The sequence below is a fragment of the Palaemon carinicauda genome, chromosome 19 (genome assembly GCF_036898095.1).
Source record: "Palaemon carinicauda isolate YSFRI2023 chromosome 19, ASM3689809v2, whole genome shotgun sequence".
NCBI classification, from domain to species: domain Eukaryota; kingdom Metazoa; phylum Arthropoda; class Malacostraca; order Decapoda; family Palaemonidae; genus Palaemon; species Palaemon carinicauda.
The window spans coordinates 89,362,181-89,377,180 of NC_090743.1; positions in this window are offsets into that span (position 1 = coordinate 89,362,181).

Genomic DNA, 15,000 nt, shown 5'->3' on the forward strand with positions numbered 1-15,000 from the left:
CCTAGAAGACCTGCTTACCATAGCAAAAAAGTCTCTTCTACCGTTTCCAAGAGGAGGGTTGTCACTTAATAATTATAGTGCAGTAGTTAATCCGTTTCTGAAACAGAAATGCTTGGTAATCTCAGTGTTGTCAGGTGTATGAGGACGGAGGAATATGTTGAAACAATAGGCCAGACTATTCATTGTGTGTAGGCAAAAAAAAAAAAAAAAAAAAAAAATTAAGCCTTACTTAGAGAGAGGCATCCAATGTAATACTATCTAGGCAATCGAAGGACATCATAATGCTCTTACAGTGGTTTATTGAGGGGTTCCTGGTGTATCCAATCTACTACCATTTGATTTATGTTGTTACTCAAGGGTATTTTGGCAATGAAGGTACATTGTGATAAAATTAAATATTATGAAAAGATACCAAGTGATGATGATCCATGAGCTCATACTATATACATAGTATACACACACTCACACTCACTAACACACACACACACACACACACACATATATATATATATATATATATATATATATATATATATATATATGTGTGTGTGTGTGTGTGTGTGTGTGTGTGTGTGTGTGTATATAATGTATAGTTACGATCTTGAAATCGTTATAAGTTCTTTTAATGATTAAAATAAATGTTTCCAACAGCCACTATTGAAATATGGGAAATGGATATAAAAACAAACTCACGAAAAAACACACGTTTATTCACAAACTTATAAAGAAAATCAATGTTACTAATTCCTTTACTTTAACTGAAAAATCAAATTAATCGAAATGTTAATAGAAATGGGGAACAGCCAGAAAGGTAAAAATTGTTAGGGAATAGTTTTCTGCGACTGCTGAGACGATACTGGTACGGAGGCTTCAGGCTTCAGAACTTTACAGAATGGTGGCTGAAGATCAGATGAAACTGGCACAATGACTTTGGATTCGAAGATGTTACAGATAGAGTCGCCTCAAGATGGGACATTAGCAGTCTTATCCAATAATTTGATGGGAGTAATAGGCTTCAGGCAGTGTTAGCTACTCGTCACAAGCAAGGAGGGCTGGCTGCTTCAACTTGTCTCTTCTTCTCAGCCAGGACTTGGTTTCTCATCAGTTTCGGCCATAGTTCCTCTCTTGTCCTATGTCCTTTCCTATCTCTTCTTGAAAATCTCTTCTTGAAGTTTATGTATCCATATATGGGCGGACTTAATTACAGTAGACAGTAGCCACTTCCATAGAAGATATTTTTTTTTTTTTTTTTTTTGGACAATTCTGCATCTCGATAAGCCTCCTCAAAAACGCCCACATCGATCACGCCATGGAAGCTTTTAGAACAAATTACTGAAGCAATCTAGATCTCGTATTAGTCATAACAAGAACGCAGCATGTGTCCACTCATGATGACATATTTCATAACAAGGATTTCCCTCAGGCTCCGTTACTCAAAATATGCTAACACCACTGATTAAGGCGTTTGACATCCTGGTCAAAATAAGAGATTTCCCTTATCGATGCGATGCAGGCGCTCTTTGTCGAGGCTTTGCTTATTCCAAAATGCTAACGACAGAAGTGACAGGTTTGAGCAAGCAATACGATAGTCGAATTTCGCCTCGCTGCTCACACTGGGAAGAGATATGAGATTCTTTTTGAATAACATATCCCTTTAAACGTATTGTATCTACCAATGACACGTTCCGCAAAAAAAAAAAAAAAAAAAAAAAATACTGATTCTACTTTTTTTTTTTTTTAAGTTTTCAAGAAAAAACTCATCCATCCCTGAACTGAGGAACAACTCTGCATGAAGCTTCAATTCAAAAGCAACAAAACTTTCTTCTTTCGCATTCCATTACCACAACACAAAAAATGTAGTGTTACAAAAAAAAAAAAAAAAAAAAATCTTAATTCGTTGATGAGGAAAAACACAAAACAAACTTTTCTCTTATTCTGAAAAATTTCTGGAAATGCTATGAGCTATGATATTATTCTTTCCTCTTATATGAATTATCGTCAAATTATAATCCTGTAGCTCTAAACTCCAAAGCATGAGACATTTATTCTTATTCTTAAATCTTTCCAAATAAACTAACGGATTGTGATCAGTATAAACAGTTAAAACAGGACTACTTCCTACATAAATTTCAACGGTGTAAGACTAAAAACTAATCTAGACAAGTCTCTCTCAATAGTTGAGTAATTTTGCTGAGCATTATCTAGTGTGAATAATATGCAACTGGGTGCTTCGTCCCTTCACTTCTTGCAACAAGACTCCTCCTATACCAATGTCACTAGGATCGATCGGTAAGTTAAATTCCTCGCTAAAATCAGGTAACAATAATACTCACTCGTGAAGCATTACATCCTTTAATTTATAGAAAGGTTCTACACATTCCTCATCAAACACAAAACCTTTTCCCTTCTTAAAAAGATTAGTTATGGTAACGCTTATTTCTGAAAAATTGGGCACAAATCTACGCAAATATGAAACCATCCCGAGAAATCTCATAGGCTGCTTTCTAGTTGTTGGGATTGAGAAATTGATGATAGCTTCTGTAATCACATTTTTTGGAAAAAATTTACCGAGACCCACTTTATGCCGGAAATAAGTGGTAGAAGTTTTCCCAAATTCGCAATTCTTTAAATTTGATACAAGGTTTGCTTTTCCAATGACTGCCAGGACTTAAGCTAAAATTCGTAAAGCTCTTCCCAAGTTTCTGGAAATATAAGATCATATAAATACACGACACAGTTATCAATACCATTTAAAACTTTATTCATTAATCTTTGGAAAGTACTGGCTGCATTTCTTAACCCAAAAGGCATTACTTTAGGTTCATAACTACCGAACGGTGTTGTAAAAGCGGATATTTTCCTAGCTCGACTACTTACAGGTACTTGCCAATAACTTATGGCCAAATCAAGGTTGGAGATGAATTTAGATTTCCATGCCTATCTGATCAATCATCGATCGTGGGAAGTAGAAAATTACTTTGCTTAGTGATAATGTTTACTTTTCTGAAATTATTGCACAACCTATCTGATCCATCTTATTTTTTTTACCAGAACTACCGGAAAACACCATTCACTCTCGCTAGGAACTATCAAATCATTATCTAACATACACTTAATTTTCTTTCGTACTGAATTTGCCCTCTCTGGACTCAAACGATACAGGCTTTGTCTAATGGGTTTGTTTGTAACTGAATATCATGTTCTAAAAGATCAGTTAAACCAAATTGCTCACTAACAGTTTCAGGATAATTTGGAAAGAAAAAAAACATTATATAATTCAATCAGTTTATCTTCTTCTAAGCTAGAGTTAAATAACTTGAAATTGTAAGTAGAACAGAGTTTTTCTCAAAACTAATAGCTCGCCGCGACACATTTATTACTAGCAGTGGGCGTTCGCTCTATTTCTTTAGCAAGTTTATGTGCAGCCACTTCTTTCTGAATTAATACTAAGTCTTCATCTCCTACTCGGAAATTTCTCTACTTTGCCTTAAGATCATGTCTTCTTTTAGTTTCACCTTGGCTGTTGCTCCTGTTTTTATTGCTATTTTCCAAGCTTTACTTAAATTCTCCTTTTTATTCTCTAAAATTTGAATGTAATCATCTCCTCTCTTTTGAAGCATTAATTTACACTTTAAGATTTCTAAAGGTCCTTTAGCTGAGTGACTTAACTAGCTCATCTCTAGTGACCCTGTAGGGTCACTAGGTGCCAACCATAAAGCTAACAACACAATACTTAGTTTTTCCTCCCAGTCATGTTTGAAGTTATTACACAATTTTCGTAGGTAACTTTTTAACATTTGAAGGAAACTTTCTACAATTCCTTGCGACTTTGCGTGATACGGTGTGGAAGTTACAAGTTTTTTTACCTAGCCCTTTCATTTTGTTTTTGAAATATTTGGACACAAAATTAATACATTGTCATTTTTTATAACGCAATGCAGACCAAACTTGGAAAAATAGCTCAACAAGCTTTTAACTACAGTTTTTGCATTACAGCTTCTTAGTAGGATTACTTCTGGAAAACGGGTTAGTCTATCAATGATTGTTAATAGATGTATATTACCTCCTTTATTTCTAGGCAAAGGTCCAACTATACCAATTACATTTTTAAGAGGTTCTCCACTGATAGAATGTTACATAAGGGGAGCTTTGGGAATTACTTTATTAGGTTTACCAGGAATTTGATATTCGTGACAACCTAATACATCTCCCTTCAAGTCACTTTTCATCTTAGGCCAAAAGTAAGTCTTGCTTATACACTTGAAAATTTTATTCACCTCTAAATGTCCTTGATAATCATAAGCTAATTTCCGAATTAATTTGCGAAGCTTCCCAGCAATTACAAATTGCTCTTTAATTTCCACTTCGCTTACTGTCTTGGATCGAACATAACGACACAAAACTTCATGTTTTAAACAAAAGGTTTCCTTACAAACATTATTGAGATCATCATCCAACCCACTTTGAAAATTTTTAGACAGTGTCTCATCCTCACTGTGCAACTTAACTAGCTCATCTCTATTCAAAATGTTTGTGGCTAAACTATTACTTGAATCCACTACATCGCTACATCTATGAAACTACTTTCGATAGCTACATCATCAATTTTGCTTAAACTGTCAACACCGATGGAGTCGGTCTTCTCAGTCCCACACTTGCTAAGATCAACCTTGCTGCCTCCATCACACATGTTCGAATCCTTGAACAAATTATGACCGTAGTCTGTATCTAAATTTGACTTAGTTACTACCATTTCAGGCACTGAAACCTAAAAGAGGATTCACACTTTTGGATGTTGTTAAATCATTACTGACAATAATGTCAATGCTGTCAACGGGCAAATAGTATACAACGGCTAGCTTTGCATGTCTTGACACTCCCTGACTTTTTAAGCTCATCTTCAACAAAGGACAAACAACGCAAGTGTTAGGAAACCCACCTAACATAACTTTTTCTTTCATACTGATTTCTGCACTTGTTGGCACACTCTCTTTCCTAATAAGGGACACGGTCGCTCTGGTGTCCCTAAACAAGACAACTTCTCTCGAATCCCCTCCTTCAAGAAAAGAAACTACACCTTCAGGTGAAAAATCTCCCCAAAATTTCCTAGTTTCTTTCATAATGTCATTCCTGCTTGACGAAAGTTATTAAGTAGAGACACTGGTTTCTTGACATTCTTCTCCTTTATTGTACAATTCCTTGCTATATGCCATTTCTTATTACATCGAAAACAAATTATCTATGAACTACTACCTTCCCATTTGCTCTTACAAAACCTTGCAGTATGACCTGATTTTCCACATGCATAACAATAATAACAATCCTTTTTCCCTATAATACTATTGTTAAAACTACTTTTACTATTTTGCATTTCACCAAAGGATTATTTTTATTTTTACCATCACTTAAACTACTAGTAAGACTGTACTCATCTGCCAACCTTGTTGCATCTGTAAACGATTTTTCACGCCTATCTTTCTATATATAGCTTAATATCTGGAGATATGTTATCTTTGAAGTTTTCTAGAAAAACTAAGCTCTCGAGATCGTCAAAACTATCTACTTCAGCGGAAGTTAACCAATCACAAAATGGTCTTATTATCTCCTTTCCATATTCTACATTCCTACTACTCTCATCCCTTCTCAAACTTCTAAATTTCTTACGGCACGCCTCTGGTGCTAACCTGTATGCATTAAGAACAGTTTACTTAACAATATCATAGTCCTCGCTTTCATCCTCAGACATACAACTATACACAGAATGTGCCCCACCACTTATGACTGTCTGTAAATACAAACTCGACTTATTTTTTGGACAACCTACTCTGTTCATTAACTTTTCAAAAGACATGAAATATTTCGTTACATCTTCCTCATCAAAATTTTATATTAATTCCAACACTGCTTCCATACCTAAATTATCAAAATCATCGTTCAATGATGAATTACTACCTCGTCTGCTACCTGAAGCATTACTTTCTGGTCTGTTATCTGGCAAACTCTTATGAAAATTTTACATTAAACACGTGATTTCAAACTCATGCTTGCGCTTTTTCTCATTTCCTTCGACCTGTCTCTCATTTTCTTCTAGTTGTCTCTTTTTCTTCTCTTTCATTTCTCATACATATCCTGTTCTCTCTTTAAAACATGCTTGCAGAGATTACCGTCATCTAGACCAAGAATCTCACTCAAAGCTATCAAATCTTTCGCAATTTCACTTATTCTGTTTCTTTTTATATTATCCCTGTTTCATTGGGTTACGTTGTCGAAAATCCTAACTGTTGCTAACTGCTATTATCTTAAAATCGTTACAGGTTCTTTTAATATTTAAGCTAAGATTATATGACAATAGCCATATTAAACTTGAGGAATGAATATAAAAGGAAACTCACATAAACCATGACATGTTTGTACACAAACTTATGAAGAAAATCAATGTTGCTTCTTTGGTTACTTTACCTGACAAATCAAATAAATCAAAACATCGATAGAAAAGGGGAATAGTCAGTAAGGTAGAAATATTAAAGGAATAGTTTTATGCAGCTACTGAGACGATGCTAATATGGAGGCTTCAGGCTTGTGAAAGTTGCAGAATGGCGGCTGAAATTCAGATGAAACTGGCATGACTTTGGATTCGAAGACGTCACAGAAAGGGTGGTATCAAGATGGGACATCAGAAGTCTTCTCCAAGAATTCGATGATAGTGTTGAGCTAAGGCCAGGCCGCAAGCATTGTTGTTTACTTCTCGTCACAAGCAAGGAGGGCTGGCTAATTCAATTTGTCTCTCCTTCTCAGCCATAACAGGATTTTGAAGGTTGGAAACTGGCTCTATCAGAGTTTTGGTCTTCTCTGCTTCTTATCTCGTCAGGACTTGGCTCTCATCTGCTTCGGACATAGTTCCTCTCTTGTCTTTTGTTCTGGCCTATCTCGCCCGGAAAATCTCTTCTCTGAGTTTATATACCCATGTATGGGCGGAGTTAATTACAGGGGGCAGTAGTCATTGCCATATAAGGCATTTTTTTGACAATTCTGCGTCTTGATTGGCCTCCTCAAAAAAACGCCCACTTCGATCACGCCATGGAAGCTTTTAGAATAAATTTTTAATGTAATATGTACCACGTGTTAAGTCATAACAAAAGGGCAGCACGTATCCACCCATGATGATATATTTCACAAAGAAGGATATCACCCAGGCTTGGTTTCTCAATATATGCTGACTCCACTGATTAAGGTGATGACATTTTGGTCAAAACAGGCCAGTCCTCTTATCGCTGCAGGCGCTCTTCGTCGAGGCTCGGTTTGCTTCCCAAATGCTGACGACAGTGAATTGTTGCTAGGTTTGATCAAATAATACGGTAGTCGAATCTCGTGTTGCTGCTCTCACTTTGGGGATAGATATTTTTGTCTTCTAAAAATATATCCCTTTAACAGTTTTATATCTTCCCATGACAAAGAAGAGATGAGAAAGTGATAAATATTTATAAGGTTACGGTATATTTCATTATTAATACTTCAAATGTTCCCTTTATTTGGCAAATGAGTTATGGAAACGACGTAGGAATGTGAAGCAATTTTCCTGTGAGTATATATTATTTAAATATGAATATAATGATATTACTTCTTTCGTTTTGTTCTAAGTTTGGTTGTTAATTCTCTTTTCATAAGTAAAGTTTCAACATTGTCTGTAAAAATCGCGGACTTTTCATTTGAGTTCCTTGACATAGGATGGAAATATTACGATTTTTAGACAGTTATATGTTTTTGTAAAGATTTTTTTTTCTTTCTGTCGCACCAATATCTTTATATTTTTATATTCATGTTTTATATATTTATTTTACATCTTTCCTAAGTCACATGAGAGATGTCTGATTATAAAAGAAAAAAAAAATACCAATCGCTTTTGCATTTTTGTTTACCAGTACTTACAGTAGGTTTATGCTCTCTCAGATTATTTCTTAATTTGCGTCATTCCTAATTGTAAAAATGAACACATCTTTTATCTATTTACAAGTAAACGAGTAGGCTAATATTATTTTAGTTAAAAGCTCTTGTTTATTGTTATACTAAATAAGTTCAGAGGAGCGTGTAATTGACATTGTAGGTGAAAAGAGTGCCCCTTGCCTTAGTATATTTTGACATTGGATGAAAATATTACTATTTTTGGGGGGGGTATTTAGAAGTTTTTGCAAAGATTTTGTTTTCATCACAATATACATTGTTTTTTCTCACCTTGAAGGTGTTTGATTATTAAAAAAAAAAAAAAAAAAAAAATAGCCATAGCACTTTTGTTTGGCAGTAATTAAAACACGTTTAACTTCTTTCATAGCATTTCTTAATATAGGTCTCTCCTAACTGGTAAATAACTACACAAAAGCTTAATTTATTTACAATCAAACCATTAATGTATTTTCATTAAAAAACTATTATTCACTTTGTATAACTTACATAGATAATTTACCGTGTTTCTTAATAAATCATTTTGTTATTATTATTATTATTATTATTATTATTATTATTATTATTATTATTATTATTATTATTATTATTATTATTATCATTATTATTATTATTATTCAAAGTCTATAGAAACTGTTTGTTTATAGTGTGGGGTTCCGGGTTGAATCTAGCTTCCTTAGGATTCTATCACTTTCCTCACTTTCTGCGTTGTTTCAAGTATGATGTTTTGCGAAAGTCCTGGGTCTATATCGGCTCCTACCTTCTCAATATTCCTTCTCAATGACGTAGGTATGGTCTCTAATGCTCCTAGAATTATTGGCACCACTTATACTTGTATAACCCATAGCCTTATCAATTCAATTCTCAAGTCCGGGATATTATTATTATTATTATTATTATTATTATTATTATTATTATTATTATTATTATTATTATTATTATTATTATTATTATTATTATTATTATTATTATTATTCGGAAGTAGAACCTCCTTTAATCAATAATCATTAAAAATTATAGCTGCCTCAGTAGCATTTATATTGGTCATCGGTAGAGGAAGAGCAAAATGCATAAAAAGAAATCTATTACTTCACTCAAATTTACTAAAACTTAACTGACAAAAACAATGAGTATAAACGTGTTTACCTGCTACACGTTACGAGAGGGTGCCTAGTGTGTTCTCACATCTTCATTAAAGAAGTGGATAAGGTTAGGGATGAGCCGCCACTTTTATTGTTGGAGTTGGATGAGGGGTTAGGGATAAAGGATTAAGGATAATCAGCCACTTTTATTTTGTCTTTTTCAGATTTTTTTTCTTATCTCAGGAGGCATCAGGCCTCACGTTGGAGGAGTATAGTAAGGTAAAGTTAGGGGAAGGATGAAGAAATTAGGAGTATTAAAAAGGGGACAGACCCTTTTGCTTGGTCGCTCTTTTTGTCAGGTTCAGGGTCTGGATTGCCACCCATTTCTTCCGTTGCTGCTTCTATCTTTTTGTCCTCTTCTGGACCATCAGTTTCCTCGTTGGAACCACGAAGAATTTAGTAGTAGGAAAAGCCAGGAAGGGAGTAGGAGCTCTGATCATAGCAGTTGGAACTAGAGAGGACGATATTGCGTGAGCAATTTTAGTAGAAGAGAAAGGGTGGGCCAGCTGGGATGAAATCGCTAGCTGACGTCTGCTTTTTTTTTTGGGGGGGGGTCCTTTTTTTATTCCTTCTTTCACTTAACCTTTACTTCCCTTCACTTTCACTTCACTTCACTTCACTCCATTTCATCGAGCTTTTTCCACTTTAGTACTCTGCTGCATATCTTGGAATAGGTTCGGCCCCTTCCACTGCCGGTGCGATTCTTGGCCAGTGGCTGTGTCCTCTTCCTAGAAGATTCTTGGTCCTTTCTACTTTTTCACTATTTATTTCTTCCATCCTCATGAGGGTTTTGCTTGCCAGCCTGTGTAGTCTGCTATTCATGGCTTACATGCTGTACCTCTCATGTAGGTGGCATATCTTTAGAGGCTCTTCTGACACATTTATTTTGGATATCCTGTATTTTCTTCAAGTTGGTTTTGCTAATTAGGGCAATTAGGATGGCAGGATATTCCAGTTGTAGCATAAACAGGGTCTTGTAGAGTCACAGTTGGGTTGTCGTGGGTATTGGATGGAAGTAGGCAGAGCTAGGTCAATTTATGCGTCTTGGTGGGTTTAAGTTGGTCGCTGGTTGATGATTGGTCCTCATGAGTGGAGTTCTTACCTATTCAGGGAGGTAACTGCTCTCTCATTGTCTGAGGCGCTTGACGGGAGGGGATGTATCACAATCAGGTTGCTTTTAGATTCATAGCTGTCAAAACTAGGAAGGGTTTGAGTAAGTGCGGATGGAGTCCCTAGTTCTGCGTGCTGATTGCTTGATGGGGTTCAGCATCAGGAATTCTGTTCTGCCACTCTGATTCTAGGTCCAATGAGTCATGAGCTATTTACTGATTGCCTGAGGTGCATGCCGGGAAAGTCCATGTGGCAGGCAAGCTGTCGGGCCGCTGAACGTTGTCTACCTCGCCTTTTTCCCTTACTTAATCATAATTCGTACCTGCCAAATACGTTTATAATCCTTGTTTGTGACCGTTCACTTTTAGTGAAATATCATCATCATTATTATTATTATTATTATTATTATTATTATTATTATTATTATTATTATTATTATTATTATTATTATTAACTGAGGTTGGGAATCATCTCAACACACATCAAACAGAAGCCTTGGAAATACAAATATCTCAAATGAACACACAGACTTAATACTTATGAAAGTGCATTAAAATTGTATTCATATTATATGTGGTAATTCTGCTCAAATCGTACCTACAAAGTCATTAAACCTTCATTCCATATTTGGGGAGTAGATTGTAAGAAAAAAAAATATCTTATTATGAAAAAATTATTGAAGTGGTAGCATATTAATGTCCAAAATTTCTGTAAAAGAAGGAATTCGTCCACATTATTATTATTATTATTATTATTATTATTATTATTATTATTATTATTATTATTATTATTATTATTATTATTATTATTATTATTATTATTATCGATTTGTTCTAACCGGAAATATTGGTGTAATTGTAGCTGGGATTATGGTTGAACAAGATTAAAGCAAACTGCTGGACTTGATGGTCGAAATGTTAAGTAGAGGCCACCAAGAAAATCAAAACAAAATCAGTTAGGCCCAGTTGGTTATTTTCGAAAAAGTTGTCTGGATTTACCGAAGCAAACACTGGTTTATTAGTTTTAATTTAAGAAATTTATCTAGAAGTTTAATTCATCATCATTAACTGGAGTGTTTCTTATGAATAGTGAATAAAACTGTTTTCACAATCAGGTTCTTTTTTAGACGAAGGTGATTAGGGGAAATTACATCGTTTTAGCAAAGGTGTGAATAAATCCTTTTTATAACTAAATTTATTACATATGAAAGAACTAATTACAAATCATGCTTATAAACATGATAAATTAATGGTTCTATTTAATTCAAAGGAAGACAATCAGAGTAGTTTAAGTTATACTTGTGTTCTTCACTGAAAAATACCAATTCTGCCAACGAGTGAATTAGTATAATGAAGAAACTTAACTTTTGAAATAAAATTTGCAAGATCAGAACATGATCACCAGAACGTTATTTTCCTTGCTAAATCTCTTTCTCCATTTTCAGGTATCGGAAAATTTCATTAATCACAAGGCTGCCATTTTATATAAAAATGGTTGGTTCCATCCAACTGTTTAGAAACTTTTTCTCGCTATTATTTTTCATAGGTTTTAAATTCGTAGGTAAGAAGAAGCCAAAGGATATTAGACGAGCAAATCCGAATGTATGTTTTCGTGGTGGAAGAAAAGGACCACAAAATAAGGGTGATTGAGAGAAAACATAAATTTATAAACGTATTGATTGCATATTGATTCATTATATAGTTTTATTATTGTTTCTTATTGTTTTTTTTTTTTTTTTTTTTTTTTTTTTTGATGTCTTAATGAAACAATCTTCACCTAATTTGTCTGTATTATGATACATTATGTTAAGATTATAATAATGGTAATAGTGAAGGTAAATGCAAGTATATAACACTGTCTGATGACGTTGGACGATGTTTGGTAAGAAATATACGATACGAGGAAAGGGATCCAATTGACTTGTATGTATAATAGAATTAAACAGAGGTAAAATTTCCATCGGGAATCAACATTTCCTTGGCACCCTTATATCAAGTTATTCACAGGAGACTGACAGCAGAGGGGGAAAATATAATTCAAAGCGACGGAGCTTGTAAAACTGACAAGTGTCTGGATAGAATGGACATTGTTTTCCCTGTGTCATAGACAGAATCTTAATGTAGAGAAACCTGGAAAATTAAATGATAGTCCAGAGAGATTCGTGTTTTTACTTGTTCTTGTATTTTTTGTTTTGTTTTAAACTCACAGTCAATATCACGAGCTGATATTTTTATAGCTAACACGCTTACGATGAAGCAATATGTTTTCTTACTTGGATAGTAAATGCAACTACTCTGCAGAATTAAAAGAATCTACTATTTCAATTAATACACAGAAATGTTTTCCTAGTTCGTATGATCTTCTAAATATTTGCAAAAGACGAGAAGATAGTCAATGATCACACAGATCATTGAAATCAGGAATATATTTATATATGTACATTAATACTTTTGGTGACGAGTCTATAATCCACCAAAGATATGAGCAGCAGACATTTATCATCAAGTTATAAAATCCGGCCATAATTATGAACACTTTCGGCCAGTGAATTACGCAATCATGAGCATTTATTCCCTTAGTGAATATTTTAGCTCATGACATTTTGTTGAGAATAATGTTGCATATCATATTTGGCATCCTCTTAATGTCTCTGGAAAGAAGTTCTTCCGCATCGTCAACGGTGTAAAAGTGCACGTAACATATACCAGGATTCACCAGGACCAAAAGGTGCAGCAAAACATAGGTTTGCTGTACGGGACTGCTGAGCTTTCTTTGTCACAAAAGAACATCTGAATGAATTATTAGCTTGTGTCATGTTAAATTAAGTTATTTCATTATTTATAAATAAATTCGGCCTTCGGCAGGAGTAAATGTTAACTGCCCTTTTCATAAGAGTTCGATGATAACCTTCGCCCCTCCTCCTTCGTTAATTAGTGAATGGCCATTAACTCTTTTGTTTACTTTTTTTTCGAGTGTTTGGTCTTTAATGAGAGCCGTGGACGAGACTACTGCTGCCTGGAATGAGGAGTTCGGACCCTACCTTGTTCCTAGACGTGGATCCTAATTTAGCAGCCGTTAGTGGACGCCTTTTTTTCTCATAAGGAATTGTGCCTTTGGAGGATTATTTCGCTGGTGTCTTTGAGCCACCTGCGGTAAATTGTACACTTCTTTGGAGCACGGCCCACGTATGCAGGGGTATTGTCACCTGTGATAGCCACCTCGCTTGTTACGTCCTGCAAGTGTATGTGTCACTAGCGACCTTCGCTTTGCGTTATTTTCCCCGCCTGAGGATCCTGCTGGAAGCCGGTGCCGTCGTTCCGTCCCGGCACTGTTGGAGGTATTATTCCCGTGATCAAAGAGCGTCATCACATCTGTTACGCTGTTCGTCTGTGGACCAAGGGTCCGTTAGGAGGAACGTAGGGAGTCATTACCCAGGTAAAGTTACGATCTTTTCATTATCGTTATGGATACGCCCAGCCCGTTTACCTGGTGTTAATGATACTCCCTCTGATGCTGATGAACGTTCGTCCCCTCTCTGTCGTCTAATCCATGAATGGATAAGTACTGTTATAAGTTATTTCACGGATAGTTAATACAGTGTTGAGATATATACATGTATCTATAAATTATGACCCTCAGCATAATTCTTTTATGTCAATGTATTTAAGTATTTATGCATTTAGTTTAATGTGGTATGTGCATTTGTATGCTGTCTCGTGTTATGTTTTATTATTTGGTATTGTGTTTAGCCATTAACGTTTGTGAGTAGGTAGGTAATTTTACGGTTTTCTGCCTTTTCATTTCTCCTGTCTTCCTTCTGCCTATCCGTTTAGTAATAGGGTAGTGGTTTGTTGATATTTGTGGGCCCAGCTTAATATATGAGCAATACTTTTGATCTGTTTAGTTTTTCTATGCTTGGGTTTAGATTATTAGCTATAGGTCAACCTTGTGTATTTAGAGGACTCAGTATATTAGTCCCCCAGGTCATTTTGTAACCCATCGGTGTTTGTCTTAGGAGCTTTATGTTACTCCTGATACAAGGTTGAATTTATTTAAGTGGACTGTAATAAATGTTGTTAGATTTTTCCAGTGTTTTTGTTCTGTCTTCCCTCAGTTCACCGAGTTACATAAATAATGTACTGCCTACGACTCCTTTAAAAATTAACGTTTAAAGAACCAGAACTACGGCCTACACAGGTCGTAACAGCTTGATATAATAAATTGACAGTAAACAAGGAATATATCAAGATAAGTCGAAAGAGACACATACCAATGAAAGGGAGATGAAAGCTAAAATAGTATTGACATATCTGTTAGGAATTTTTAGAGATAACAGATTAAATATTGAAGATGCTTGGCAACCGATGGTAAAGGAATTCAAGTCTTCAGGACAACTATGTCTTTGCTGCGATTTTGTATCTTGCTGAGGTCTATGAGGTCTGATGACATCCACACTCTGGCTGAAAGAAGGCTATAAGATAAGTTCACAAATTTTATAAAGGTCTTTAAGAAATTTATTGATAAGTGTATCTCCAGTTATAAGGTCTCAGAATATACGATAGTAGTTGAAATCTTAGCTGTCTTAACGGGAACTATTCATTGAGGGTATGCATACCAAGTAAGCTAGCAAAATATGGTATCAAATATTTATTTAGGCCGGTGCTTAAACTTCTTATGTGTCACATTTGGAGGTCTACAAGGGAAAACCACCAGAATCCACATTTGCAGTTTATAAAAGTTGGTGAAATTATTTGTCTCAATAAAAGAGTCTGGAAGAAATATTATGATGGAT